The sequence below is a fragment of the Anomaloglossus baeobatrachus genome, unplaced genomic scaffold, assembly GCF_048569485.1.
Source record: "Anomaloglossus baeobatrachus isolate aAnoBae1 unplaced genomic scaffold, aAnoBae1.hap1 Scaffold_404, whole genome shotgun sequence".
Classification (NCBI taxonomy): domain Eukaryota; kingdom Metazoa; phylum Chordata; class Amphibia; order Anura; family Aromobatidae; genus Anomaloglossus; species Anomaloglossus baeobatrachus.
This window is the reverse complement of record NW_027443376.1, coordinates 82399-109542: the sequence shown is the minus strand read 5'-3', so window position 1 is coordinate 109542 and position 27144 is coordinate 82399. Positions and strand designations below refer to the sequence as shown.

Genomic DNA, 27144 nt, shown 5'->3' with positions numbered 1-27144 from the left:
TTTGCCATCCTTACCCGTAGAAAGCCCTTTCATCATCCCCAAACCCTAATCTTTTCCCTTTCCTTCCCAGCCCCCAAACCCTGCCCTCTGTACCTTTCTCACCACCCGCTTCCCTTCTCCTGTCATCCCCCTACCACCCGGGAAAAAAAGAGATTGCCCCCTCCTTCCACTAGCCCACCCTCCCACCCAAAGAACAACTTCTTCTGCGCAGCTTGTTTTCTAGGCAGCAGCGCTATTGTGATGTCATCGGGGGGCATTGTGACAAGCCGCCAGTGTTCCGTCTCTTCATGTTGTGCACTGTTCAAACCGAAAATACATCAACAGGCAGGCTACAGAAAAGCTTACTAACAAAGGTTAGAGAGGGGCTTTCTCAGAGGGCTTTTTACAGTTTGTCTATTCCCAATTAGCCGGTTTAGTATACTTAATGAAAGTACTAATTCTTTCATAGGCCGCCCATTCTTAGTATTTGACGTTCAGGTAACAACAGGTAACTTTATTTGGAGTGGAAGCAGAGAGATAACACCAGATGCCAATTGTAGATCCTCTCACACCTGTGGTCACTGCAGCATCTGACTCCACTTTGTCCAAAAGGGATCTATTCCATTCAATTACACATGATCTAGATTAGACTGACAACAAGATACTGCACGGGACATAGCAGAGTTGGTGAAGTTGAGTGGTGATGAGTTTGCTATTTGGATGAATAAAGCAAGTAAAAAGTGTGTTAGATAAAAATTCATTTCAATTCGCTAATCGGGCTAATATGAATCAGGTGAATCGAGTTCTGCTTTTGGAAACTGGGTTAAGAAGGGGTGCACCGTTCCTGGAGGTACTGCAATACCAGGTCAATGCGTGGAGTGGACAGAGCAAGCTCTTTTTCCATCTCCCTGTTCTAAAAATCCATTTAATATATGGTCCCCAGATAGGGGACGTATCAGATATTAAACTGATAAGAACAGATACTACACTTGATCTTAGCCAAAAGGCCGAGAAGCGATAACCAGAATTGGTTTGGGCCTCGAGTGGCACCCTGGCCTATGCCGGACACATCTTAGGGAGAGAGAGCGAGAGGGAGACAAACCCACGCCTACACAAGACATTTTGTCACCCAAGCCAACCCTTGAAAAGGCTGCTTTGCAGAGCAAAAACAAGAAGAATGGTGCGTTTTGCAGCCGCCGCCCACTGCAATGAATCTGAATAACTCCTCCTTTAGGGCGCAAGCAACTCCCCTCCCCCTTGCAGTCTTTCCAATTCACGATACAAAAAGACGGACAGGACAGGTTGCCTGACTTTCCGTCACTGCCACCCTTTGCCATCCTTACCCGTAGAAAGCCCTTTCATCATCCCCAAACCCTAATCTTTTCCCTTTCCTTCCCAGCCCCCAAACCCTGCCCTCTGTACCTTTCTCACCACCCGTTTCCCTTCTCCTGTCATCCCCCTACCACCCGGGAAAAAAAGAGATTGCCCCCTCCTTCCACTAGCCCACCCTCCCACCCAAAGAACAACTTCTTCTGCGCAGCTTGTTTTCTAGGCAGCAGCGCTATTGTGATGTCATCGGGGGGCATTGTGACAAGCCGCCAGTGTTCCGTCTCTTCATGTTGTGCACTGTTCAAACCGAAAATACATCAACAGGCAGGCTACAGAAAAGCTTACTAACAAAGGTTAGAGAGGGGCTTTCTCAGAGGGCTTTTTACAGTTTGTCTATTCCCAATTAGCCGGTTTAGTATACTTAATGAAAGTACTAATTCTTTCATAGGCCGCCCATTCTTAGTATTTGACGTTCAGGTAACAACAGGTAACTTTATTTGGAGTGGAAGCAGAGAGATAACACCAGATGCCAATTGTAGATCCTCTCACACCTGTGGTCACTGCAGCATCTGACTCCACTTTGTCCAAAAGGGATCTATTCCATTCAATTACACATGATCTAGATTAGACTGACAACAAGATACTGCACGGGACATAGCAGAGTTGGTGAAGTTGAGTGGTGATGAGTTTGCTATTTGGATGAATAAAGCAAGTAAAAAGTGTGTTAGATAAAAATTCATTTCAATTCGCTAATCGGGCTAATATGAATCAGGTGAATCGAGTTCTGCTTTTGGAAACTGGGTTAAGAAGGGGTGCACCGTTCCTGGAGGTACTGCAATACCAGGTCAATGCGTGGAGTGGACAGAGCAAGCTCTTTTTCCATCTCCCTGTTCTAAAAATCCATTTAATATATGGTCCCCAGATAGGGGACGTATCAGATATTAAACTGATAAGAACAGATACTACACTTGATCTTAGCCAAAAGGCCGAGAAGCGATAACCAGAATTGGTTTGGGCCTCGAGTGGCACCCTGGCCTATGCCGGACACATCTTAGGGAGAGAGAGCGAGAGGGAGACAAACCCACGCCTACACAAGACATTTTGTCACCCAAGCCAACCCTTGAAAAGGCTGCTTTGCAGAGCAAAAACAAGAAGAATGGTGCGTTTTGCAGCCGCCGCCCACTGCAATGAATCTGAATAACTCCTCCTTTAGGGCGCAAGCAACTCCCCTCCCCCTTGCAGTCTTTCCAATTCACGATACAAAAAGACGGACAGGACAGGTTGCCTGACTTTCCGTCACTGCCACCCTTTGCCATCCTTACCCGTAGAAAGCCCTTTCATCATCCCCAAACCCTAATCTTTTCCCTTTCCTTCCCAGCCCCCAAACCCTGCCCTCTGTACCTTTCTCACCACCCGCTTCCCTTCTCCTGTCATCCCCCTACCACCCGGGAAAAAAAGAGATTGCCCCCTCCTTCCACTAGCCCACCCTCCCACCCAAAGAACAACTTCTTCTGCGCAGCTTGTTTTCTAGGCAGCAGCGCTATTGTGATGTCATCGGGGGGCATTGTGACAAGCCGCCAGTGTTCCGTCTCTTCATGTTGTGCACTGTTCAAACCGAAAATACATCAACAGGCAGGCTACAGAAAAGCTTACTAACAAAGGTTAGAGAGGGGCTTTCTCAGAGGGCTTTTTACAGTTTGTCTATTCCCAATTAGCCGGTTTAGTATACTTAATGAAAGTACTAATTCTTTCATAGGCCGCCCATTCTTAGTATTTGACGTTCAGGTAACAACAGGTAACTTTATTTGGAGTGGAAGCAGAGAGATAACACCAGATGCCAATTGTAGATCCTCTCACACCTGTGGTCACTGCAGCATCTGACTCCACTTTGTCCAAAAGGGATCTATTCCATTCAATTACACATGATCTAGATTAGACTGACAACAAGATACTGCACGGGACATAGCAGAGTTGGTGAAGTTGAGTGGTGATGAGTTTGCTATTTGGATGAATAAAGCAAGTAAAAAGTGTGTTAGATAAAAATTCATTTCAATTCGCTAATCGGGCTAATATGAATCAGGTGAATCGAGTTCTGCTTTTGGAAACTGGGTTAAGAAGGGGTGCACCGTTCCTGGAGGTACTGCAATACCAGGTCAATGCGTGGAGTGGACAGAGCAAGCTCTTTTTCCATCTCCCTGTTCTAAAAATCCATTTAATATATGGTCCCCAGATAGGGGACGTATCAGATATTAAACTGATAAGAACAGATACTACACTTGATCTTAGCCAAAAGGCCGAGAAGCGATAACCAGAATTGGTTTGGGCCTCGAGTGGCACCCTGGCCTATGCCGGACACATCTTAGGGAGAGAGAGCGAGAGGGAGACAAACCCACGCCTACACAAGACATTTTGTCACCCAAGCCAACCCTTGAAAAGGCTGCTTTGCAGAGCAAAAACAAGAAGAATGGTGCGTTTTGCAGCCGCCGCCCACTGCAATGAATCTGAATAACTCCTCCTTTAGGGCGCAAGCAACTCCCCTCCCCCTTGCAGTCTTTCCAATTCACGATACAAAAAGACGGACAGGACAGGTTGCCTGACTTTCCGTCACTGCCACCCTTTGCCATCCTTACCCGTAGAAAGCCCTTTCATCATCCCCAAACCCTAATCTTTTCCCTTTCCTTCCCAGCCCCCAAACCCTGCCCTCTGTACCTTTCTCACCACCCGCTTCCCTTCTCCTGTCATCCCCCTACCACCCGGGAAAAAAAGAGATTGCCCCCTCCTTCCACTAGCCCACCCTCCCACCCAAAGAACAACTTCTTCTGCGCAGCTTGTTTTCTAGGCAGCAGCGCTATTGTGATGTCATCGGGGGGCATTGTGACAAGCCGCCAGTGTTCCGTCTCTTCATGTTGTGCACTGTTCAAACCGAAAATACATCAACAGGCAGGCTACAGAAAAGCTTACTAACAAAGGTTAGAGAGGGGCTTTCTCAGAGGGCTTTTTACAGTTTGTCTATTCCCAATTAGCCGGTTTAGTATACTTAATGAAAGTACTAATTCTTTCATAGGCCGCCCATTCTTAGTATTTGACGTTCAGGTAACAACAGGTAACTTTATTTGGAGTGGAAGCAGAGAGATAACACCAGATGCCAATTGTAGATCCTCTCACACCTGTGGTCACTGCAGCATCTGACTCCACTTTGTCCAAAAGGGATCTATTCCATTCAATTACACATGATCTAGATTAGACTGACAACAAGATACTGCACGGGACATAGCAGAGTTGGTGAAGTTGAGTGGTGATGAGTTTGCTATTTGGATGAATAAAGCAAGTAAAAAGTGTGTTAGATAAAAATTCATTTCAATTCGCTAATCGGGCTAATATGAATCAGGTGAATCGAGTTCTGCTTTTGGAAACTGGGTTAAGAAGGGGTGCACCGTTCCTGGAGGTACTGCAATACCAGGTCAATGCGTGGAGTGGACAGAGCAAGCTCTTTTTCCATCTCCCTGTTCTAAAAATCCATTTAATATATGGTCCCCAGATAGGGGACGTATCAGATATTAAACTGATAAGAACAGATTTTTGATTTAATGAAGCTTTCCAAAGCACCGCAAAAAATGCATGACCGAAGTCACACCAAAAACAGTGCAAAGGCTAGGATTCGTGTGGACCTTTCCGTGAGGAGAGGGTCCCCAAAAATCAACCCCGTCCCTCCGAGCCAGAAGGCCACAGCAAGGGTCAGGGATCTTCGGTGCTCCCCCAAGCCGAAGCCTGGTTGAGCCTTGTCGTTGCTCCCAGCGTCCACCCAGGCATCTTACCCAAGTGGAGTAGAGAGCTACTAGTTGTTGGTTTCACAGCCGAAACTGCCCGGACCGTCAACCGGTGTTGGTTTCTCAGCCCAAGGCTAACCGGACCTCCAACCGGGTGTTGGTTTCTCAGCCGAAGCTGACCCGGACCTCCAACCGGGTGTTGGTTTCTCAGCCGAAGCTGACCCGGACCTCCAACCGGGTGTTGGTTTCTCAGCCGAAGCTGACCCGGACCTCCAACCAGGTGTTGGTTTCTCAGCCGAAGCTGACCCGGACCTCCAACCGGGTGTTGGTTTCTCAGCCCAAAGCTGAACGGACCTCCGACCATGATTATAAAAATTTCCCTTCCTAGCCAGAAGGCCGGGATAGAGCAATATGCTCAGAAAGTATGAAAGGGCAAGGTACGGTGTGCTACAGAGCCCAAGGCTCGCCGGGGTCCCAAGCCAGCAAGCTCAGACTCACTCCAGGGTCGTCAGTCCTGGGGAACATTGCACCATAGCCCCCACACTTACTCGTCTAATAGCCTCGATCCTGGTAGGGCCATGTTTTCCTCTAGATGAATATACTATACATCCAGAGTACTAGCAAGCGCAACCTTCCAGTGTGCATTGCATCTGCCGAGCCTCACAGATACTACACTTGATCTTAGCCAAAAGGCCGAGAAGCGATAACCAGAATTGGTTTGGGCCTCGAGTGGCACCCTGGCCTATGCCGGACACATCTTAGGGAGAGAGAGCGAGAGGGAGACAAACCCACGCCTACACAAGACATTTTGTCACCCAAGCCAACCCTTGAAAAGGCTGCTTTGCAGAGCAAAAACAAGAAGAATGGTGCGTTTTGCAGCCGCCGCCCACTGCAATGAATCTGAATAACTCCTCCTTTAGGGCGCAAGCAACTCCCCTCCCCCTTGCAGTCTTTCCAATTCACGATACAAAAAGACGGACAGGACAGGTTGCCTGACTTTCCGTCACTGCCACCCTTTGCCATCCTTACCCGTAGAAAGCCCTTTCATCATCCCCAAACCCTAATCTTTTCCCTTTCCTTCCCAGCCCCCAAACCCTGCCCTCTGTACCTTTCTCACCACCCGCTTCCCTTCTCCTGTCATCCCCCTACCACCCGGGAAAAAAAGAGATTGCCCCCTCCTTCCACTAGCCCACCCTCCCACCCAAAGAACAACTTCTTCTGCGCAGCTTGTTTTCTAGGCAGCAGCGCTATTGTGATGTCATCGGGGGGCATTGTGACAAGCCGCCAGTGTTCCGTCTCTTCATGTTGTGCACTGTTCAAACCGAAAATACATCAACAGGCAGGCTACAGAAAAGCTTACTAACAAAGGTTAGAGAGGGGCTTTCTCAGAGGGCTTTTTACAGTTTGTCTATTCCCAATTAGCCGGTTTAGTATACTTAATGAAAGTACTAATTCTTTCATAGGCCGCCCATTCTTAGTATTTGACGTTCAGGTAACAACAGGTAACTTTATTTGGAGTGGAAGCAGAGAGATAACACCAGATGCCAATTGTAGATCCTCTCACACCTGTGGTCACTGCAGCATCTGACTCCACTTTGTCCAAAAGGGATCTATTCCATTCAATTACACATGATCTAGATTAGACTGACAACAAGATACTGCACGGGACATAGCAGAGTTGGTGAAGTTGAGTGGTGATGAGTTTGCTATTTGGATGAATAAAGCAAGTAAAAAGTGTGTTAGATAAAAATTCATTTCAATTCGCTAATCGGGCTAATATGAATCAGGTGAATCGAGTTCTGCTTTTGGAAACTGGGTTAAGAAGGGGTGCACCGTTCCTGGAGGTACTGCAATACCAGGTCAATGCGTGGAGTGGACAGAGCAAGCTCTTTTTCCATCTCCCTGTTCTAAAAATCCATTTAATATATGGTCCCCAGATAGGGGACGTATCAGATATTAAACTGATAAGAACAGATACTACACTTGATCTTAGCCAAAAGGCCGAGAAGCGATAACCAGAATTGGTTTGGGCCTCGAGTGGCACCCTGGCCTATGCCGGACACATCTTAGGGAGAGAGAGCGAGAGGGAGACAAACCCACGCCTACACAAGACATTTTGTCACCCAAGCCAACCCTTGAAAAGGCTGCTTTGCAGAGCAAAAACAAGAAGAATGGTGCGTTTTGCAGCCGCCGCCCACTGCAATGAATCTGAATAACTCCTCCTTTAGGGCGCAAGCAACTCCCCTCCCCTTGCAGTCTTTCCAATTCACGATACAAAAAGACGGACAGGACAGGTTGCCTGACTTTCCGTCACTGCCACCCTTTGCCATCCTTACCCGTAGAAAGCCCTTTCATCATCCCCAAACCCTAATCTTTTCCCTTTCCTTCCCAGCCCCCAAACCCTGCCCTCTGTACCTTTCTCACCACCCCCGCTTCCCTTCTCCTGTCATCCCCCTACCACCCGGGAAAAAAAGAGATTGCCCCCTCCTTCCACTAGCCCACCCTCCCACCCAAAGAACAACTTCTTCTGCGCAGCTTGTTTTCTAGGCAGCAGCGCTATTGTGATGTCATCGGGGGGCATTGTGACAAGCCGCCAGTGTTCCGTCTCTTCATGTTGTGCACTGTTCAAACCGAAAATACATCAACAGGCAGGCTACAGAAAAGCTTACTAACAAAGGTTAGAGAGGGGCTTTCTCAGAGGGCTTTTTACAGTTTGTCTATTCCCAATTAGCCGGTTTAGTATACTTAATGAAAGTACTAATTCTTTCATAGGCCGCCCATTCTTAGTATTTGACGTTCAGGTAACAACAGGTAACTTTATTTGGAGTGGAAGCAGAGAGATAACACCAGATGCCAATTGTAGATCCTCTCACACCTGTGGTCACTGCAGCATCTGACTCCACTTTGTCCAAAAGGGATCTATTCCATTCAATTACACATGATCTAGATTAGACTGACAACAAGATACTGCACGGGACATAGCAGAGTTGGTGAAGTTGAGTGGTGATGAGTTTGCTATTTGGATGAATAAAGCAAGTAAAAAGTGTGTTAGATAAAAATTCATTTCAATTCGCTAATCGGGCTAATATGAATCAGGTGAATCGAGTTCTGCTTTTGGAAACTGGGTTAAGAAGGGGTGCACCGTTCCTGGAGGTACTGCAATACCAGGTCAATGCGTGGAGTGGACAGAGCAAGCTCTTTTTCCATCTCCCTGTTCTAAAAATCCATTTAATATATGGTCCCCAGATAGGGGACGTATCAGATATTAAACTGATAAGAACAGATACTACACTTGATCTTAGCCAAAAGGCCGAGAAGCGATAACCAGAATTGGTTTGGGCCTCGAGTGGCACCCTGGCCTATGCCGGACACATCTTAGGGAGAGAGAGCGAGAGGGAGACAAACCCACGCCTACACAAGACATTTTGTCACCCAAGCCAACCCTTGAAAAGGCTGCTTTGCAGAGCAAAAACAAGAAGAATGGTGCGTTTTGCAGCCGCCGCCCACTGCAATGAATCTGAATAACTCCTCCTTTAGGGCGCAAGCAACTCCCCTCCCCCTTGCAGTCTTTCCAATTCACGATACAAAAAGACGGACAGGACAGGTTGCCTGACTTTCCGTCACTGCCACCCTTTGCCATCCTTACCCGTAGAAAGCCCTTTCATCATCCCCAAACCCTAATCTTTTCCCTTTCCTTCCCAGCCCCCAAACCCTGCCCTCTGTACCTTTCTCACCACCCGCTTCCCTTCTCCTGTCATCCCCCTACCACCCGGGAAAAAAAGAGATTGCCCCCTCCTTCCACTAGCCCACCCTCCCACCCAAAGAACAACTTCTTCTGCGCAGCTTGTTTTCTAGGCAGCAGCGCTATTGTGATGTCATCGGGGGGCATTGTGACAAGCCGCCAGTGTTCCGTCTCTTCATGTTGTGCACTGTTCAAACCGAAAATACATCAACAGGCAGGCTACAGAAAAGCTTACTAACAAAGGTTAGAGAGGGGCTTTCTCAGAGGGCTTTTTACAGTTTGTCTATTCCCAATTAGCCGGTTTAGTATACTTAATGAAAGTACTAATTCTTTCATAGGCCGCCCATTCTTAGTATTTGACGTTCAGGTAACAACAGGTAACTTTATTTGGAGTGGAAGCAGAGAGATAACACCAGATGCCAATTGTAGATCCTCTCACACCTGTGGTCACTGCAGCATCTGACTCCACTTTGTCCAAAAGGGATCTATTCCATTCAATTACACATGATCTAGATTAGACTGACAACAAGATACTGCACGGGACATAGCAGAGTTGGTGAAGTTGAGTGGTGATGAGTTTGCTATTTGGATGAATAAAGCAAGTAAAAAGTGTGTTAGATAAAAATTCATTTCAATTCGCTAATCGGGCTAATATGAATCAGGTGAATCGAGTTCTGCTTTTGGAAACTGGGTTAAGAAGGGGTGCACCGTTCCTGGAGGTACTGCAATACCAGGTCAATGCGTGGAGTGGACAGAGCAAGCTCTTTTTCCATCTCCCTGTTCTAAAAATCCATTTAATATATGGTCCCCAGATAGGGGGACGTATCAGATATTAAACTGATAAGAACAGATACTACACTTGATCTTAGCCAAAAGGCCGAGAAGCGATAACCAGAATTGGTTTGGGCCTCGAGTGGCACCTGGCCTATGCCGGACACATCTTAGGGAGAGAGAGCGAGAGGGAGACAAACCCACGCCTACACAAGACATTTTGTCACCCAAGCCAACCCTTGAAAAGGCTGCTTTGCAGAGCAAAAACAAGAAGAATGGTGCGTTTTGCAGCCGCCGCCCACTGCAATGAATCTGAATAACTCCTCCTTTAGGGCGCAAGCAACTCCCCTCCCCCTTGCAGTCTTTCCAATTCACGATACAAAAAGACGGACAGGACAGGTTGCCTGACTTTCCGTCACTGCCACCCTTTGCCATCCTTACCCGTAGAAAGCCCTTTCATCATCCCCAAACCCTAATCTTTTCCCTTTCCTTCCCAGCCCCCAAACCCTGCCCTCTGTACCTTTCTCACCACCCGCTTCCCTTCTCCTGTCATCCCCCTACCACCCGGGAAAAAAAGAGATTGCCCCCTCCTTCCACTAGCCCACCCTCCCACCCAAAGAACAACTTCTTCTGCGCAGCTTGTTTTCTAGGCAGCAGCGCTATTGTGATGTCATCGGGGGGCATTGTGACAAGCCGCCAGTGTTCCGTCTCTTCATGTTGTGCACTGTTCAAACCGAAAATACATCAACAGGCAGGCTACAGAAAAGCTTACTAACAAAGGTTAGAGAGGGGCTTTCTCAGAGGGCTTTTTACAGTTTGTCTATTCCCAATTAGCCGGTTTAGTATACTTAATGAAAGTACTAATTCTTTCATAGGCCGCCCATTCTTAGTATTTGACGTTCAGGTAACAACAGGTAACTTTATTTGGAGTGGAAGCAGAGAGATAACACCAGATGCCAATTGTAGATCCTCTCACACCTGTGGTCACTGCAGCATCTGACTCCACTTTGTCCAAAAGGGATCTATTCCATTCAATTACACATGATCTAGATTAGACTGACAACAAGATACTGCACGGGACATAGCAGAGTTGGTGAAGTTGAGTGGTGATGAGTTTGCTATTTGGATGAATAAAGCAAGTAAAAAGTGTGTTAGATAAAAATTCATTTCAATTCGCTAATCGGGCTAATATGAATCAGGTGAATCGAGTTCTGCTTTTGGAAACTGGGTTAAGAAGGGGTGCACCGTTCCTGGAGGTACTGCAATACCAGGTCAATGCGTGGAGTGGACAGAGCAAGCTCTTTTTCCATCTCCCTGTTCTAAAAATCCATTTAATATATGGTCCCCAGATAGGGGACGTATCAGATATTAAACTGATAAGAACAGATGAGATTACATCCGCAAATTTCAGAAAACGGTCATCGGCCACCACACAAAAGCGCAGTGGCGCAGGTGATCGCCTCCCGAGCCCAGGAACCACCAGCCATAAGGGGACGTAAGCACCAAAAGGCGCAACAATCCCCGAGGCCGGCGGTTGTGCAAGCCCGGGCCCCTCCCAGCCAAGACCAAGGCAAACCCAATGAAGGGACTACACTTGATCTTAGCCAAAAGGCCGAGAAGCGATAACCAGAATTGGTTTGGGCCTCGAGTGGCACCCTGGCCTATGCCGGACACATCTTAGGGAGAGAGAGCGAGAGGGAGACAAACCCACGCCTACACAAGACATTTTGTCACCCAAGCCAACCCTTGAAAAGGCTGCTTTGCAGAGCAAAAACAAGAAGAATGGTGCGTTTTGCAGCCGCCGCCCACTGCAATGAATCTGAATAACTCCTCCTTTAGGGCGCAAGCAACTCCCCTCCCCCTTGCAGTCTTTCCAATTCACGATACAAAAAGACGGACAGGACAGGTTGCCTGACTTTCCGTCACTGCCACCCTTTGCCATCCTTACCCGTAGAAAGCCCTTTCATCATCCCCAAACCCTAATCTTTTCCCTTTCCTTCCCAGCCCCCAAACCCTGCCCTCTGTACCTTTCTCACCACCCGCTTCCCTTCTCCTGTCATCCCCCTACCACCCGGGAAAAAAAGAGATTGCCCCCTCCTTCCACTAGCCCACCCTCCCACCCAAAGAACAACTTCTTCTGCGCAGCTTGTTTTCTAGGCAGCAGCGCTATTGTGATGTCATCGGGGGGCATTGTGACAAGCCGCCAGTGTTCCGTCTCTTCATGTTGTGCACTGTTCAAACCGAAAATACATCAACAGGCAGGCTACAGAAAAGCTTACTAACAAAGGTTAGAGAGGGGCTTTCTCAGAGGGCTTTTTACAGTTTGTCTATTCCCAATTAGCCGGTTTAGTATACTTAATGAAAGTACTAATTCTTTCATAGGCCGCCCATTCTTAGTATTTGACGTTCAGGTAACAACAGGTAACTTTATTTGGAGTGGAAGCAGAGAGATAACACCAGATGCCAATTGTAGATCCTCTCACACCTGTGGTCACTGCAGCATCTGACTCCACTTTGTCCAAAAGGGATCTATTCCATTCAATTACACATGATCTAGATTAGACTGACAACAAGATACTGCACGGGACATAGCAGAGTTGGTGAAGTTGAGTGGTGATGAGTTTGCTATTTGGATGAATAAAGCAAGTACAAAGTGTGTTAGATAAAAATTCATTTCAATTCGCTAATCGGGCTAATATGAATCAGGTGAATCGAGTTCTGCTTTTGGAAACTGGGTTAAGAAGGGGTGCACCGTTCCTGGAGGTACTGCAATACCAGGTCAATGCGTGGAGTGGACAGAGCAAGCTCTTTTTCCATCTCCCTGTTCTAAAAATCCATTTAATATATGGTCCCCAGATAGGGGACGTATCAGATATTAAACTGATAAGAACAGATACTACACTTGATCTTAGCCAAAAGGCCGAGAAGCGATAACCAGAATTGGTTTGGGCCTCGAGTGGCACCCTGGCCTATGCCGGACACATCTTAGGGAGAGAGAGCGAGAGGGAGACAAACCCACGCCTACACAAGACATTTTGTCACCCAAGCCAACCCTTGAAAAGGCTGCTTTGCAGAGCAAAAACAAGAAGAATGGTGCGTTTTGCAGCCGCCGCCCACTGCAATGAATCTGAATAACTCCTCCTTTAGGGCGCAAGCAACTCCCCTCCCCCTTGCAGTCTTTCCAATTCACGATACAAAAAGACGGACAGGACAGGTTGCCTGACTTTCCGTCACTGCCACCCTTTGCCATCCTTACCCGTAGAAAGCCCTTTCATCATCCCCAAACCCTAATCTTTTCCCTTTCCTTCCCAGCCCCCAAACCCTGCCCTCTGTACCTTTCTCACCACCCGCTTCCCTTCTCCTGTCATCCCCCTACCACCCGGGAAAAAAAGAGATTGCCCCCTCCTTCCACTAGCCCACCCTCCCACCCAAAGAACAACTTCTTCTGCGCAGCTTGTTTTCTAGGCAGCAGCGCTATTGTGATGTCATCGGGGGGCATTGTGACAAGCCGCCAGTGTTCCGTCTCTTCATGTTGTGCACTGTTCAAACCGAAAATACATCAACAGGCAGGCTACAGAAAAGCTTACTAACAAAGGTTAGAGAGGGGCTTTCTCAGAGGGCTTTTTACAGTTTGTCTATTCCCAATTAGCCGGTTTAGTATACTTAATGAAAGTACTAATTCTTTCATAGGCCGCCCATTCTTAGTATTTGACGTTCAGGTAACAACAGGTAACTTTATTTGGAGTGGAAGCAGAGAGATAACACCAGATGCCAATTGTAGATCCTCTCACACCTGTGGTCACTGCAGCATCTGACTCCACTTTGTCCAAAAGGGATCTATTCCATTCAATTACACATGATCTAGATTAGACTGACAACAAGATACTGCACGGGACATAGCAGAGTTGGTGAAGTTGAGTGGTGATGAGTTTGCTATTTGGATGAATAAAGCAAGTAAAAAGTGTGTTAGATAAAAATTCATTTCAATTCGCTAATCGGGCTAATATGAATCAGGTGAATCGAGTTCTGCTTTTGGAAACTGGGTTAAGAAGGGGTGCACCGTTCCTGGAGGTACTGCAATACCAGGTCAATGCGTGGAGTGGACAGAGCAAGCTCTTTTTCCATCTCCCTGTTCTAAAAATCCATTTAATATATGGTCCCCAGATAGGGGACGTATCAGATATTAAACTGATAAGAACAGATACTACACTTGATCTTAGCCAAAAGGCCGAGAAGCGATAACCAGAATTGGTTTGGGCCTCGAGTGGCACCCTGGCCTATGCCGGACACATCTTAGGGAGAGAGAGCGAGAGGGAGACAAACCCACGCCTACACAAGACATTTTGTCACCCAAGCCAACCCTTGAAAAGGCTGCTTTGCAGAGCAAAAACAAGAAGAATGGTGCGTTTTGCAGCCGCCGCCCACTGCAATGAATCTGAATAACTCCTCCTTTAGGGCGCAAGCAACTCCCCTCCCCCTTGCAGTCTTTCCAATTCACGATACAAAAAGACGGACAGGACAGGTTGCCTGACTTTCCGTCACTGCCACCCTTTGCCATCCTTACCCGTAGAAAGCCCTTTCATCATCCCCAAACCCTAATCTTTTCCCTTTCCTTCCCAGCCCCCAAACCCTGCCCTCTGTACCTTTCTCACCACCCGCTTCCCTTCTCCTGTCATCCCCCTACCACCCGGGAAAAAAAGAGATTGCCCCCTCCTTCCACTAGCCCACCCTCCCACCCAAAGAACAACTTCTTCTGCGCAGCTTGTTTTCTAGGCAGCAGCGCTATTGTGATGTCATCGGGGGGCATTGTGACAAGCCGCCAGTGTTCCGTCTCTTCATGTTGTGCACTGTTCAAACCGAAAATACATCAACAGGCAGGCTACAGAAAAGCTTACTAACAAAGGTTAGAGAGGGGCTTTCTCAGAGGGCTTTTTACAGTTTGTCTATTCCCAATTAGCCGGTTTAGTATACTTAATGAAAGTACTAATTCTTTCATAGGCCGCCCATTCTTAGTATTTGACGTTCAGGTAACAACAGGTAACTTTATTTGGAGTGGAAGCAGAGAGATAACACCAGATGCCAATTGTAGATCCTCTCACACCTGTGGTCACTGCAGCATCTGACTCCACTTTGTCCAAAAGGGATCTATTCCATTCAATTACACATGATCTAGATTAGACTGACAACAAGATACTGCACGGGACATAGCAGAGTTGGTGAAGTTGAGTGGTGATGAGTTTGCTATTTGGATGAATAAAGCAAGTAAAAAGTGTGTTAGATAAAAATTCATTTCAATTCGCTAATCGGGCTAATATGAATCAGGTGAATCGAGTTCTGCTTTTGGAAACTGGGTTAAGAAGGGGTGCACCGTTCCTGGAGGTACTGCAATACCAGGTCAATGCGTGGAGTGGACAGAGCAAGCTCTTTTTCCATCTCCCTGTTCTAAAAATCCATTTAATATATGGTCCCCAGATAGGGGACGTATCAGATATTAAACTGATAAGAACAGATACTACACTTGATCTTAGCCAAAAGGCCGAGAAGCGATAACCAGAATTGGTTTGGGCCTCGAGTGGCACCCTGGCCTATGCCGGACACATCTTAGGGAGAGAGAGCGAGAGGGAGACAAACCCACGCCTACACAAGACATTTTGTCACCCAAGCCAACCCTTGAAAAGGCTGCTTTGCAGAGCAAAAACAAGAAGAATGGTGCGTTTTGCAGCCGCCGCCCACTGCAATGAATCTGAATAACTCCTCCTTTAGGGCGCAAGCAACTCCCCTCCCCCTTGCAGTCTTTCCAATTCACGATACAAAAAGACGGACAGGACAGGTTGCCTGACTTTCCGTCACTGCCACCCTTTGCCATCCTTACCCGTAGAAAGCCCTTTCATCATCCCCAAACCCTAATCTTTTCCCTTTCCTTCCCAGCCCCCAAACCCTGCCCTCTGTACCTTTCTCACCACCCGCTTCCCTTCTCCTGTCATCCCCCTACCACCCGGGAAAAAAAGAGATTGCCCCCTCCTTCCACTAGCCCACCCTCCCACCCAAAGAACAACTTCTTCTGCGCAGCTTGTTTTCTAGGCAGCAGCGCTATTGTGATGTCATCGGGGGGCATTGTGACAAGCCGCCAGTGTTCCGTCTCTTCATGTTGTGCACTGTTCAAACCGAAAATACATCAACAGGCAGGCTACAGAAAAGCTTACTAACAAAGGTTAGAGAGGGGCTTTCTCAGAGGGCTTTTTACAGTTTGTCTATTCCCAATTAGCCGGTTTAGTATACTTAATGAAAGTACTAATTCTTTCATAGGCCGCCCATTCTTAGTATTTGACGTTCAGGTAACAACAGGTAACTTTATTTGGAGTGGAAGCAGAGAGATAACACCAGATGCCAATTGTAGATCCTCTCACACCTGTGGTCACTGCAGCATCTGACTCCACTTTGTCCAAAAGGGATCTATTCCATTCAATTACACATGATCTAGATTAGACTGACAACAAGATACTGCACGGGACATAGCAGAGTTGGTGAAGTTGAGTGGTGATGAGTTTGCTATTTGGATGAATAAAGCAAGTAAAAAGTGTGTTAGATAAAAATTCATTTCAATTCGCTAATCGGGCTAATATGAATCAGGTGAATCGAGTTCTGCTTTTGGAAACTGGGTTAAGAAGGGGTGCACCGTTCCTGGAGGTACTGCAATACCAGGTCAATGCGTGGAGTGGACAGAGCAAGCTCTTTTTCCATCTCCCTGTTCTAAAAATCCATTTAATATATGGTCCCCAGATAGGGGACGTATCAGATATTAAACTGATAAGAACAGATACTACACTTGATCTTAGCCAAAAGGCCGAGAAGCGATAACCAGAATTGGTTTGGGCCTCGAGTGGCACCCTGGCCTATGCCGGACACATCTTAGGGAGAGAGAGCGAGAGGGAGACAAACCCACGCCTACACAAGACATTTTGTCACCCAAGCCAACCCTTGAAAAGGCTGCTTTGCAGAGCAAAAACAAGAAGAATGGTGCGTTTTGCAGCCGCCGCCCACTGCAATGAATCTGAATAACTCCTCCTTTAGGGCGCAAGCAACTCCCCTCCCCCTTGCAGTCTTTCCAATTCACGATACAAAAAGACGGACAGGACAGGTTGCCTGACTTTCCGTCACTGCCACCCTTTGCCATCCTTACCCGTAGAAAGCCCTTTCATCATCCCCAAACCCTAATCTTTTCCCTTTCCTTCCCAGCCCCCAAACCCTGCCCTCTGTACCTTTCTCACCACCCGCTTCCCTTCTCCTGTCATCCCCCTACCACCCGGGAAAAAAAGAGATTGCCCCCTCCTTCCACTAGCCCACCCTCCCACCCAAAGAACAACTTCTTCTGCGCAGCTTGTTTTCTAGGCAGCAGCGCTATTGTGATGTCATCGGGGGGCATTGTGACAAGCCGCCAGTGTTCCGTCTCTTCATGTTGTGCACTGTTCAAACCGAAAATACATCAACAGGCAGGCTACAGAAAAGCTTACTAACAAAGGTTAGAGAGGGGCTTTCTCAGAGGGCTTTTTACAGTTTGTCTATTCCCAATTAGCCGGTTTAGTATACTTAATGAAAGTACTAATTCTTTCATAGGCCGCCCATTCTTAGTATTTGACGTTCAGGTAACAACAGGTAACTTTATTTGGAGTGGAAGCAGAGAGATAACACCAGATGCCAATTGTAGATCCTCTCACACCTGTGGTCACTGCAGCATCTGACTCCACTTTGTCCAAAAGGGATCTATTCCATTCAATTACACATGATCTAGATTAGACTGACAACAAGATACTGCACGGGACATAGCAGAGTTGGTGAAGTTGAGTGGTGATGAGTTTGCTATTTGGATGAATAAAGCAAGTAAAAAGTGTGTTAGATAAAAATTCATTTCAATTCGCTAATCGGGCTAATATGAATCAGGTGAATCGAGTTCTGCTTTTGGAAACTGGGTTAAGAAGGGGTGCACCGTTCCTGGAGGTACTGCAATACCAGGTCAATGCGTGGAGTGGACAGAGCAAGCTCTTTTTCCATCTCCCTGTTCTAAAAATCCATTTAATATATGGTCCCCAGATAGGGGACGTATCAGATATTAAACTGATAAGAACAGATACTACACTTGATCTTAGCCAAAAGGCCGAGAAGCGATAACCAGAATTGGTTTGGGCCTCGAGTGGCACCCTGGCCTATGCCGGACACATCTTAGGGAGAGAGAGCGAGAGGGAGACAAACCCACGCCTACACAAGACATTTTGTCACCCAAGCCAACCCTTGAAAAGGCTGCTTTGCAGAGCAAAAACAAGAAGAATGGTGCGTTTTGCAGCCGCCGCCCACTGCAATGAATCTGAATAACTCCTCCTTTAGGGCGCAAGCAACTCCCCTCCCCCTTGCAGTCTTTCCAATTCACGATACAAAAAGACGGACAGGACAGGTTGCCTGACTTTCCGTCACTGCCACCCTTTGCCATCCTTACCCGTAGAAAGCCCTTTCATCATCCCCAAACCCTAATCTTTTCCCTTTCCTTCCCAGCCCCCAAACCCTGCCCTCTGTACCTTTCTCACCACCCGCTTCCCTTCTCCTGTCATCCCCCTACCACCCGGGAAAAAAAGAGATTGCCCCCTCCTTCCACTAGCCCACCCTCCCACCCAAAGAACAACTTCTTCTGCGCAGCTTGTTTTCTAGGCAGCAGCGCTATTGTGATGTCATCGGGGGGCATTGTGACAAGCCGCCAGTGTTCCGTCTCTTCATGTTGTGCACTGTTCAAACCGAAAATACATCAACAGGCAGGCTACAGAAAAGCTTACTAACAAAGGTTAGAGAGGGGCTTTCTCAGAGGGCTTTTTACAGTTTGTCTATTCCCAATTAGCCGGTTTAGTATACTTAATGAAAGTACTAATTCTTTCATAGGCCGCCCATTCTTAGTATTTGACGTTCAGGTAACAACAGGTAACTTTATTTGGAGTGGAAGCAGAGAGATAACACCAGATGCCAATTGTAGATCCTCTCACACCTGTGGTCACTGCAGCATCTGACTCCACTTTGTCCAAAAGGGATCTATTCCATTCAATTACACATGATCTAGATTAGACTGACAACAAGATACTGCACGGGACATAGCAGAGTTGGTGAAGTTGAGTGGTGATGAGTTTGCTATTTGGATGAATAAAGCAAGTAAAAAGTGTGTTAGATAAAAATTCATTTCAATTCGCTAATCGGGCTAATATGAATCAGGTGAATCGAGTTCTGCTTTTGGAAACTGGGTTAAGAAGGGGTGCACCGTTCCTGGAGGTACTGCAATACCAGGTCAATGCGTGGAGTGGACAGAGCAAGCTCTTTTTCCATCTCCCTGTTCTAAAAATCCATTTAATATATGGTCCCCAGATAGGGGACGTATCAGATATTAAACTGATAAGAACAGATACTACACTTGATCTTAGCCAAAAGGCCGAGAAGCGATAACCAGAATTGGTTTGGGCCTCGAGTGGCACCCTGGCCTATGCCGGACACATCTTAGGGAGAGAGAGCGAGAGGGAGACAAACCCACGCCTACACAAGACATTTTGTCACCCAAGCCAACCCTTGAAAAGGCTGCTTTGCAGAGCAAAAACAAGAAGAATGGTGCGTTTTGCAGCCGCCGCCCACTGCAATGAATCTGAATAACTCCTCCTTTAGGGCGCAAGCAACTCCCCTCCCCCTTGCAGTCTTTCCAATTCACGATACAAAAAGACGGACAGGACAGGTTGCCTGACTTTCCGTCACTGCCACCCTTTGCCATCCTTACCCGTAGAAAGCCCTTTCATCATCCCCAAACCCTAATCTTTTCCCTTTCCTTCCCAGCCCCCAAACCCTGCCCTCTGTACCTTTCTCACCACCCGCTTCCCTTCTCCTGTCATCCCCCTACCACCCGGGAAAAAAAGAGATTGCCCCCTCCTTCCACTAGCCCACCCTCCCACCCAAAGAACAACTTCTTCTGCGCAGCTTGTTTTCTAGGCAGCAGCGCTATTGTGATGTCATCGGGGGGCATTGTGACAAGCCGCCAGTGTTCCGTCTCTTCATGTTGTGCACTGTTCAAACCGAAAATACATCAACAGGCAGGCTACAGAAAAGCTTACTAACAAAGGTTAGAGAGGGGCTTTCTCAGAGGGCTTTTTACAGTTTGTCTATTCCCAATTAGCCGGTTTAGTATACTTAATGAAAGTACTAATTCTTTCATAGGCCGCCCATTCTTAGTATTTGACGTTCAGGTAACAACAGGTAACTTTATTTGGAGTGGAAGCAGAGAGATAACACCAGATGCCAATTGTAGATCCTCTCACACCTGTGGTCACTGCAGCATCTGACTCCACTTTGTCCAAAAGGGATCTATTCCATTCAATTACACATGATCTAGATTAGACTGACAACAAGATACTGCACGGGACATAGCAGAGTTGGTGAAGTTGAGTGGTGATGAGTTTGCTATTTGGATGAATAAAGCAAGTAAAAAGTGTGTTAGATAAAAATTCATTTCAATTCGCTAATCGGGCTAATATGAATCAGGTGAATCGAGTTCTGCTTTTGGAAACTGGGTTAAGAAGGGGTGCACCGTTCCTGGAGGTACTGCAATACCAGGTCAATGCGTGGAGTGGACAGAGCAAGCTCTTTTTCCATCTCCCTGTTCTAAAAATCCATTTAATATATGGTCCCCAGATAGGGGACGTATCAGATATTAAACTGATAAGAACAGATACTACACTTGATCTTAGCCAAAAGGCCGAGAAGCGATAACCAGAATTGGTTTGGGCCTCGAGTGGCACCCTGGCCTATGCCGGACACATCTTAGGGAGAGAGAGCGAGAGGGAGACAAACCCACGCCTACACAAGACATTTTGTCACCCAAGCCAACCCTTGAAAAGGCTGCTTTGCAGAGCAAAAACAAGAAGAATGGTGCGTTTTGCAGCCGCCGCCCACTGCAATGAATCTGAATAACTCCTCCTTTAGGGCGCAAGCAACTCCCCTCCCCCTTGCAGTCTTTCCAATTCACGATACAAAAAGACGGACAGGACAGGTTGCCTGACTTTCCGTCACTGCCACCCTTTGCCATCCTTACCCGTAGAAAGCCCTTTCATCATCCCCAAACCCTAATCTTTTCCCTTTCCTTCCCAGCCCCCAAACCCTGCCCTCTGTACCTTTCTCACCACCCGCTTCCCTTCTCCTGTCATCCCCCTACCACCCGGGAAAAAAAGAGATTGCCCCCTCCTTCCACTAGCCCACCCTCCCACCCAAAGAACAACTTCTTCTGCGCAGCTTGTTTTCTAGGCAGCAGCGCTATTGTGATGTCATCGGGGGGCATTGTGACAAGCCGCCAGTGTTCCGTCTCTTCATGTTGTGCACTGTTCAAACCGAAAATACATCAACAGGCAGGCTACAGAAAAGCTTACTAACAAAGGTTAGAGAGGGGCTTTCTCAGAGGGCTTTTTACAGTTTGTCTATTCCCAATTAGCCGGTTTAGTATACTTAATGAAAGTACTAATTCTTTCATAGGCCGCCCATTCTTAGTATTTGACGTTCAGGTAACAACAGGTAACTTTATTTGGAGTGGAAGCAGAGAGATAACACCAGATGCCAATTGTAGATCCTCTCACACCTGTGGTCACTGCAGCATCTGACTCCACTTTGTCCAAAAGGGATCTATTCCATTCAATTACACATGATCTAGATTAGACTGACAACAAGATACTGCACGGGACATAGCAGAGTTGGTGAAGTTGAGTGGTGATGAGTTTGCTATTTGGATGAATAAAGCAAGTAAAAAGTGTGTTAGATAAAAATTCATTTCAATTCGCTAATCGGGCTAATATGAATCAGGTGAATCGAGTTCTGCTTTTGGAAACTGGGTTAAGAAGGGGTGCACCGTTCCTGGAGGTACTGCAATACCAGGTCAATGCGTGGAGTGGACAGAGCAAGCTCTTTTTCCATCTCCCTGTTCTAAAAATCCATTTAATATATGGTCCCCAGATAGGGGACGTATCAGATATTAAACTGATAAGAACAGATACTACACTTGATCTTAGCCAAAAGGCCGAGAAGCGATAACCAGAATTGGTTTGGGCCTCGAGTGGCACCCTGGCCTATGCCGGACACATCTTAGGGAGAGAGAGCGAGAGGGAGACAAACCCACGCCTACACAAGACATTTTGTCACCCAAGCCAACCCTTGAAAAGGCTGCTTTGCAGAGCAAAAACAAGAAGAATGGTGCGTTTTGCAGCCGCCGCCCACTGCAATGAATCTGAATAACTCCTCCTTTAGGGCGCAAGCAACTCCCCTCCCCCTTGCAGTCTTTCCAATTCACGATACAAAAAGACGGACAGGACAGGTTGCCTGACTTTCCGTCACTGCCACCCTTTGCCATCCTTACCCGTAGAAAGCCCTTTCATCATCCCCAAACCCTAATCTTTTCCCTTTCCTTCCCAGCCCCCAAACCCTGCCCTCTGTACCTTTCTCACCACCCGCTTCCCTTCTCCTGTCATCCCCCTACCACCCGGGAAAAAAAGAGATTGCCCCCTCCTTCCACTAGCCCACCCTCCCACCCAAAGAACAACTTCTTCTGCGCAGCTTGTTTTCTAGGCAGCAGCGCTATTGTGATGTCATCGGGGGGCATTGTGACAAGCCGCCAGTGTTCCGTCTCTTCATGTTGTGCACTGTTCAAACCGAAAATACATCAACAGGCAGGCTACAGAAAAGCTTACTAACAAAGGTTAGAGAGGGGCTTTCTCAGAGGGCTTTTTACAGTTTGTCTATTCCCAATTAGCCGGTTTAGTATACTTAATGAAAGTACTAATTCTTTCATAGGCCGCCCATTCTTAGTATTTGACGTTCAGGTAACAACAGGTAACTTTATTTGGAGTGGAAGCAGAGAGATAACACCAGATGCCAATTGTAGATCCTCTCACACCTGTGGTCACTGCAGCATCTGACTCCACTTTGTCCAAAAGGGATCTATTCCATTCAATTACACATGATCTAGATTAGACTGACAACAAGATACTGCACGGGACATAGCAGAGTTGGTGAAGTTGAGTGGTGATGAGTTTGCTATTTGGATGAATAAAGCAAGTAAAAAGTGTGTTAGATAAAAATTCATTTCAATTCGCTAATCGGGCTAATATGAATCAGGTGAATCGAGTTCTGCTTTTGGAAACTGGGTTAAGAAGGGGTGCACCGTTCCTGGAGGTACTGCAATACCAGGTCAATGCGTGGAGTGGACAGAGCAAGCTCTTTTTCCATCTCCCTGTTCTAAAAATCCATTTAATATATGGTCCCCAGATAGGGGACGTATCAGATATTAAACTGATAAGAACAGATACTACACTTGATCTTAGCCAAAAGGCCGAGAAGCGATAACCAGAATTGGTTTGGGCCTCGAGTGGCACCCTGGCCTATGCCGGACACATCTTAGGGAGAGAGAGCGAGAGGGAGACAAACCCACGCCTACACAAGACATTTTGTCACCCAAGCCAACCCTTGAAAAGGCTGCTTTGCAGAGCAAAAACAAGAAGAATGGTGCGTTTTGCAGCCGCCGCCCACTGCAATGAATCTGAATAACTCCTCCTTTAGGGCGCAAGCAACTCCCCTCCCCCTTGCAGTCTTTCCAATTCACGATACAAAAAGACGGACAGGACAGGTTGCCTGACTTTCCGTCACTGCCACCCTTTGCCATCCTTACCCGTAGAAAGCCCTTTCATCATCCCCAAACCCTAATCTTTTCCCTTTCCTTCCCAGCCCCCAAACCCTGCCCTCTGTACCTTTCTCACCACCCGCTTCCCTTCTCCTGTCATCCCCCTACCACCCGGGAAAAAAAGAGATTGCCCCCTCCTTCCACTAGCCCACCCTCCCACCCAAAGAACAACTTCTTCTGCGCAGCTTGTTTTCTAGGCAGCAGCGCTATTGTGATGTCATCGGGGGGCATTGTGACAAGCCGCCAGTGTTCCGTCTCTTCATGTTGTGCACTGTTCAAACCGAAAATACATCAACAGGCAGGCTACAGAAAAGCTTACTAACAAAGGTTAGAGAGGGGCTTTCTCAGAGGGCTTTTTACAGTTTGTCTATTCCCAATTAGCCGGTTTAGTATACTTAATGAAAGTACTAATTCTTTCATAGGCCGCCCATTCTTAGTATTTGACGTTCAGGTAACAACAGGTAACTTTATTTGGAGTGGAAGCAGAGAGATAACACCAGATGCCAATTGTAGATCCTCTCACACCTGTGGTCACTGCAGCATCTGACTCCACTTTGTCCAAAAGGGATCTATTCCATTCAATTACACATGATCTAGATTAGACTGACAACAAGATACTGCACGGGACATAGCAGAGTTGGTGAAGTTGAGTGGTGATGAGTTTGCTATTTGGATGAATAAAGCAAGTAAAAAGTGTGTTAGATAAAAATTCATTTCAATTCGCTAATCGGGCTAATATGAATCAGGTGAATCGAGTTCTGCTTTTGGAAACTGGGTTAAGAAGGGGTGCACCGTTCCTGGAGGTACTGCAATACCAGGTCAATGCGTGGAGTGGACAGAGCAAGCTCTTTTTCCATCTCCCTGTTCTAAAAATCCATTTAATATATGGTCCCCAGATAGGGGACGTATCAGATATTAAACTGATAAGAACAGATACTACACTTGATCTTAGCCAAAAGGCCGAGAAGCGATAACCAGAATTGGTTTGGGCCTCGAGTGGCACCCTGGCCTATGCCGGACACATCTTAGGGAGAGAGAGCGAGAGGGAGACAAACCCACGCCTACACAAGACATTTTGTCACCCAAGCCAACCCTTGAAAAGGCTGCTTTGCAGAGCAAAAACAAGAAGAATGGTGCGTTTTGCAGCCGCCGCCCACTGCAATGAATCTGAATAACTCCTCCTTTGGGGCGCAAGCAACTCCCCTCCCCCTTGCAGTCTTTCCAATTCACGATACAAAAAGACGGACAGGACAGGTTGCCTGACTTTCCGTCACTGCCACCCTTTGCCATCCTTACCCGTAGAAAGCCCTTTCATCATCCCCAAACCCTAATCTTTTCCCTTTCCTTCCCAGCCCCCAAACCCTGCCCTCTGTACCTTTCTCACCACCCGCTTCCCTTCTCCTGTCATCCCCCTACCACCCGGGAAAAAAAGAGATTGCCCCCTCCTTCCACTAGCCCACCCTCCCACCCAAAGAACAACTTCTTCTGCGCAGCTTGTTTTCTAGGCAGCAGCGCTATTGTGATGTCATCGGGGGGCATTGTGACAAGCCGCCAGTGTTCCGTCTCTTCATGTTGTGCACTGTTCAAACCGAAAATACATCAACAGGCAGGCTACAGAAAAGCTTACTAACAAAGGTTAGAGAGGGGCTTTCTCAGAGGGCTTTTTACAGTTTGTCTATTCCCAATTAGCCGGTTTAGTATACTTAATGAAAGTACTAATTCTTTCATAGGCCGCCCATTCTTAGTATTTGACGTTCAGGTAACAACAGGTAACTTTATTTGGAGTGGAAGCAGAGAGATAACACCAGATGCCAATTGTAGATCCTCTCACACCTGTGGTCACTGCAGCATCTGACTCCACTTTGTCCAAAAGGGATCTATTCCATTCAATTACACATGATCTAGATTAGACTGACAACAAGATACTGCACGGGACATAGCAGAGTTGGTGAAGTTGAGTGGTGATGAGTTTGCTATTTGGATGAATAAAGCAAGTAAAAAGTGTGTTAGATAAAAATTCATTTCAATTCGCTAATCGGGCTAATATGAATCAGGTGAATCGAGTTCTGCTTTTGGAAACTGGGTTAAGAAGGGGTGCACCGTTCCTGGAGGTACTGCAATACCAGGTCAATGCGTGGAGTGGACAGAGCAAGCTCTTTTTCCATCTCCCTGTTCTAAAAATCCATTTAATATATGGTCCCCAGATAGGGGACGTATCAGATATTAAACTGATAAGAACAGATACTACACTTGATCTTAGCCAAAAGGCCGAGAAGCGATAACCAGAATTGGTTTGGGCCTCGAGTGGCACCCTGGCCTATGCCGGACACATCTTAGGGAGAGAGAGCGAGAGGGAGACAAACCCACGCCTACACAAGACATTTTGTCACCCAAGCCAACCCTTGAAAAGGCTGCTTTGCAGAGCAAAAACAAGAAGAATGGTGCGTTTTGCAGCCGCCGCCCACTGCAATGAATCTGAATAACTCCTCCTTTAGGGCGCAAGCAACTCCCCTCCCCCTTGCAGTCTTTCCAATTCACGATACAAAAAGACGGACAGGACAGGTTGCCTGACTTTCCGTCACTGCCACCCTTTGCCATCCTTACCCGTAGAAAGCCCTTTCATCATCCCCAAACCCTAATCTTTTCCCTTTCCTTCCCAGCCCCCAAACCCTGCCCTCTGTACCTTTCTCACCACCCGCTTCCCTTCTCCTGTCATCCCCCTACCACCCGGGAAAAAAAGAGATTGCCCCCTCCTTCCACTAGCCCACCCTCCCACCCAAAGAACAACTTCTTCTGCGCAGCTTGTTTTCTAGGCAGCAGCGCTATTGTGATGTCATCGGGGGGCATTGTGACAAGCCGCCAGTGTTCCGTCTCTTCATGTTGTGCACTGTTCAAACCGAAAATACATCAACAGGCAGGCTACAGAAAAGCTTACTAACAAAGGTTAGAGAGGGGCTTTCTCAGAGGGCTTTTTACAGTTTGTCTATTCCCAATTAGCCGGTTTAGTATACTTAATGAAAGTACTAATTCTTTCATAGGCCGCCCATTCTTAGTATTTGACGTTCAGGTAACAACAGGTAACTTTATTTGGAGTGGAAGCAGAGAGATAACACCAGATGCCAATTGTAGATCCTCTCACACCTGTGGTCACTGCAGCATCTGACTCCACTTTGTCCAAAAGGGATCTATTCCATTCAATTACACATGATCTAGATTAGACTGACAACAAGATACTGCACGGGACATAGCAGAGTTGGTGAAGTTGAGTGGTGATGAGTTTGCTATTTGGATGAATAAAGCAAGTAAAAAGTGTGTTAGATAAAAATTCATTTCAATTCGCTAATCGGGCTAATATGAATCAGGTGAATCGAGTTCTGCTTTTGGAAACTGGGTTAAGAAGGGGTGCACCGTTCCTGGAGGTACTGCAATACCAGGTCAATGCGTGGAGTGGACAGAGCAAGCTCTTTTTCCATCTCCCTGTTCTAAAAATCCATTTAATATATGGTCCCCAGATAGGGGACGTATCAGATATTAAACTGATAAGAACAGATACTACACTTGATCTTAGCCAAAAGGCCGAGAAGCGATAACCAGAATTGGTTTGGGCCTCGAGTGGCACCCTGGCCTATGCCGGACACATCTTAGGGAGAGAGAGCGAGAGGGAGACAAACCCACGCCTACACAAGACATTTTGTCACCCAAGCCAACCCTTGAAAAGGCTGCTTTGCAGAGCAAAAACAAGAAGAATGGTGCGTTTTGCAGCCGCCGCCCACTGCAATGAATCTGAATAACTCCTCCTTTAGGGCGCAAGCAACTCCCCTCCC

At 47.1% G+C, this 27144-nt stretch overlaps 20 non-coding genes and 1 pseudogene across 20 annotated transcripts; all 21 read right to left on the bottom strand.

Annotated features, from left to right (window-relative positions):
- Positions 1–807: 807 nt before the first annotated feature.
- On the bottom strand, positions 808–998 carry LOC142276842 (U2 spliceosomal RNA). The gene has a single exon (XR_012740233.1). It is a non-coding gene; the product is annotated as a U2 spliceosomal RNA (small nuclear RNA).
- Positions 999–2115: 1117 nt separating this feature from the next.
- Positions 2116–2306, bottom strand: LOC142276841 (U2 spliceosomal RNA). The gene has a single exon (XR_012740232.1). It is a non-coding gene; the product is annotated as a U2 spliceosomal RNA (small nuclear RNA).
- Positions 2307–3423: 1117 nt separating this feature from the next.
- LOC142276840 (U2 spliceosomal RNA) lies at positions 3424–3614 on the bottom strand. Its single transcript, XR_012740231.1, has one exon. It is a non-coding gene; the product is annotated as a U2 spliceosomal RNA (small nuclear RNA).
- A 1117-nt stretch (positions 3615–4731) lies between these two features.
- LOC142276985 (U2 spliceosomal RNA) lies at positions 4732–4924 on the bottom strand. The gene has a single exon (XR_012740361.1). It is a non-coding gene; the product is annotated as a U2 spliceosomal RNA (small nuclear RNA).
- A 729-nt stretch (positions 4925–5653) lies between these two features.
- On the bottom strand, positions 5654–5780 carry LOC142277014 (U2 spliceosomal RNA; annotated as a pseudogene).
- Positions 5781–6897: 1117 nt separating this feature from the next.
- On the bottom strand, positions 6898–7088 carry LOC142276839 (U2 spliceosomal RNA). Its single transcript, XR_012740230.1, has one exon. It is a non-coding gene; the product is annotated as a U2 spliceosomal RNA (small nuclear RNA).
- Positions 7089–8206: 1118 nt separating this feature from the next.
- On the bottom strand, positions 8207–8397 carry LOC142276838 (U2 spliceosomal RNA). Its single transcript, XR_012740229.1, has one exon. It is a non-coding gene; the product is annotated as a U2 spliceosomal RNA (small nuclear RNA).
- Positions 8398–9514: 1117 nt separating this feature from the next.
- LOC142276975 (U2 spliceosomal RNA) lies at positions 9515–9706 on the bottom strand. The gene has a single exon (XR_012740353.1). It is a non-coding gene; the product is annotated as a U2 spliceosomal RNA (small nuclear RNA).
- Positions 9707–10822: 1116 nt separating this feature from the next.
- On the bottom strand, positions 10823–11007 carry LOC142277008 (U2 spliceosomal RNA). The gene has a single exon (XR_012740381.1). It is a non-coding gene; the product is annotated as a U2 spliceosomal RNA (small nuclear RNA).
- A 1322-nt stretch (positions 11008–12329) lies between these two features.
- Positions 12330–12520, bottom strand: LOC142276837 (U2 spliceosomal RNA). Its single transcript, XR_012740228.1, has one exon. It is a non-coding gene; the product is annotated as a U2 spliceosomal RNA (small nuclear RNA).
- Positions 12521–13637: 1117 nt separating this feature from the next.
- Positions 13638–13828, bottom strand: LOC142276834 (U2 spliceosomal RNA). The gene has a single exon (XR_012740226.1). It is a non-coding gene; the product is annotated as a U2 spliceosomal RNA (small nuclear RNA).
- A 1117-nt stretch (positions 13829–14945) lies between these two features.
- LOC142276833 (U2 spliceosomal RNA) lies at positions 14946–15136 on the bottom strand. The gene has a single exon (XR_012740225.1). It is a non-coding gene; the product is annotated as a U2 spliceosomal RNA (small nuclear RNA).
- A 1117-nt stretch (positions 15137–16253) lies between these two features.
- On the bottom strand, positions 16254–16444 carry LOC142276832 (U2 spliceosomal RNA). Its single transcript, XR_012740224.1, has one exon. It is a non-coding gene; the product is annotated as a U2 spliceosomal RNA (small nuclear RNA).
- Positions 16445–17561: 1117 nt separating this feature from the next.
- LOC142276831 (U2 spliceosomal RNA) lies at positions 17562–17752 on the bottom strand. The gene has a single exon (XR_012740223.1). It is a non-coding gene; the product is annotated as a U2 spliceosomal RNA (small nuclear RNA).
- A 1117-nt stretch (positions 17753–18869) lies between these two features.
- LOC142276830 (U2 spliceosomal RNA) lies at positions 18870–19060 on the bottom strand. The gene has a single exon (XR_012740222.1). It is a non-coding gene; the product is annotated as a U2 spliceosomal RNA (small nuclear RNA).
- Positions 19061–20177: 1117 nt separating this feature from the next.
- Positions 20178–20368, bottom strand: LOC142277055 (U2 spliceosomal RNA). Its single transcript, XR_012740414.1, has one exon. It is a non-coding gene; the product is annotated as a U2 spliceosomal RNA (small nuclear RNA).
- A 1117-nt stretch (positions 20369–21485) lies between these two features.
- LOC142277054 (U2 spliceosomal RNA) lies at positions 21486–21676 on the bottom strand. The gene has a single exon (XR_012740413.1). It is a non-coding gene; the product is annotated as a U2 spliceosomal RNA (small nuclear RNA).
- A 1117-nt stretch (positions 21677–22793) lies between these two features.
- LOC142277053 (U2 spliceosomal RNA) lies at positions 22794–22984 on the bottom strand. The gene has a single exon (XR_012740412.1). It is a non-coding gene; the product is annotated as a U2 spliceosomal RNA (small nuclear RNA).
- A 1117-nt stretch (positions 22985–24101) lies between these two features.
- Positions 24102–24292, bottom strand: LOC142277052 (U2 spliceosomal RNA). The gene has a single exon (XR_012740411.1). It is a non-coding gene; the product is annotated as a U2 spliceosomal RNA (small nuclear RNA).
- Positions 24293–25409: 1117 nt separating this feature from the next.
- On the bottom strand, positions 25410–25600 carry LOC142277051 (U2 spliceosomal RNA). Its single transcript, XR_012740410.1, has one exon. It is a non-coding gene; the product is annotated as a U2 spliceosomal RNA (small nuclear RNA).
- A 1117-nt stretch (positions 25601–26717) lies between these two features.
- Positions 26718–26908, bottom strand: LOC142277049 (U2 spliceosomal RNA). The gene has a single exon (XR_012740408.1). It is a non-coding gene; the product is annotated as a U2 spliceosomal RNA (small nuclear RNA).
- Positions 26909–27144: the final 236 nt, after the last annotated feature.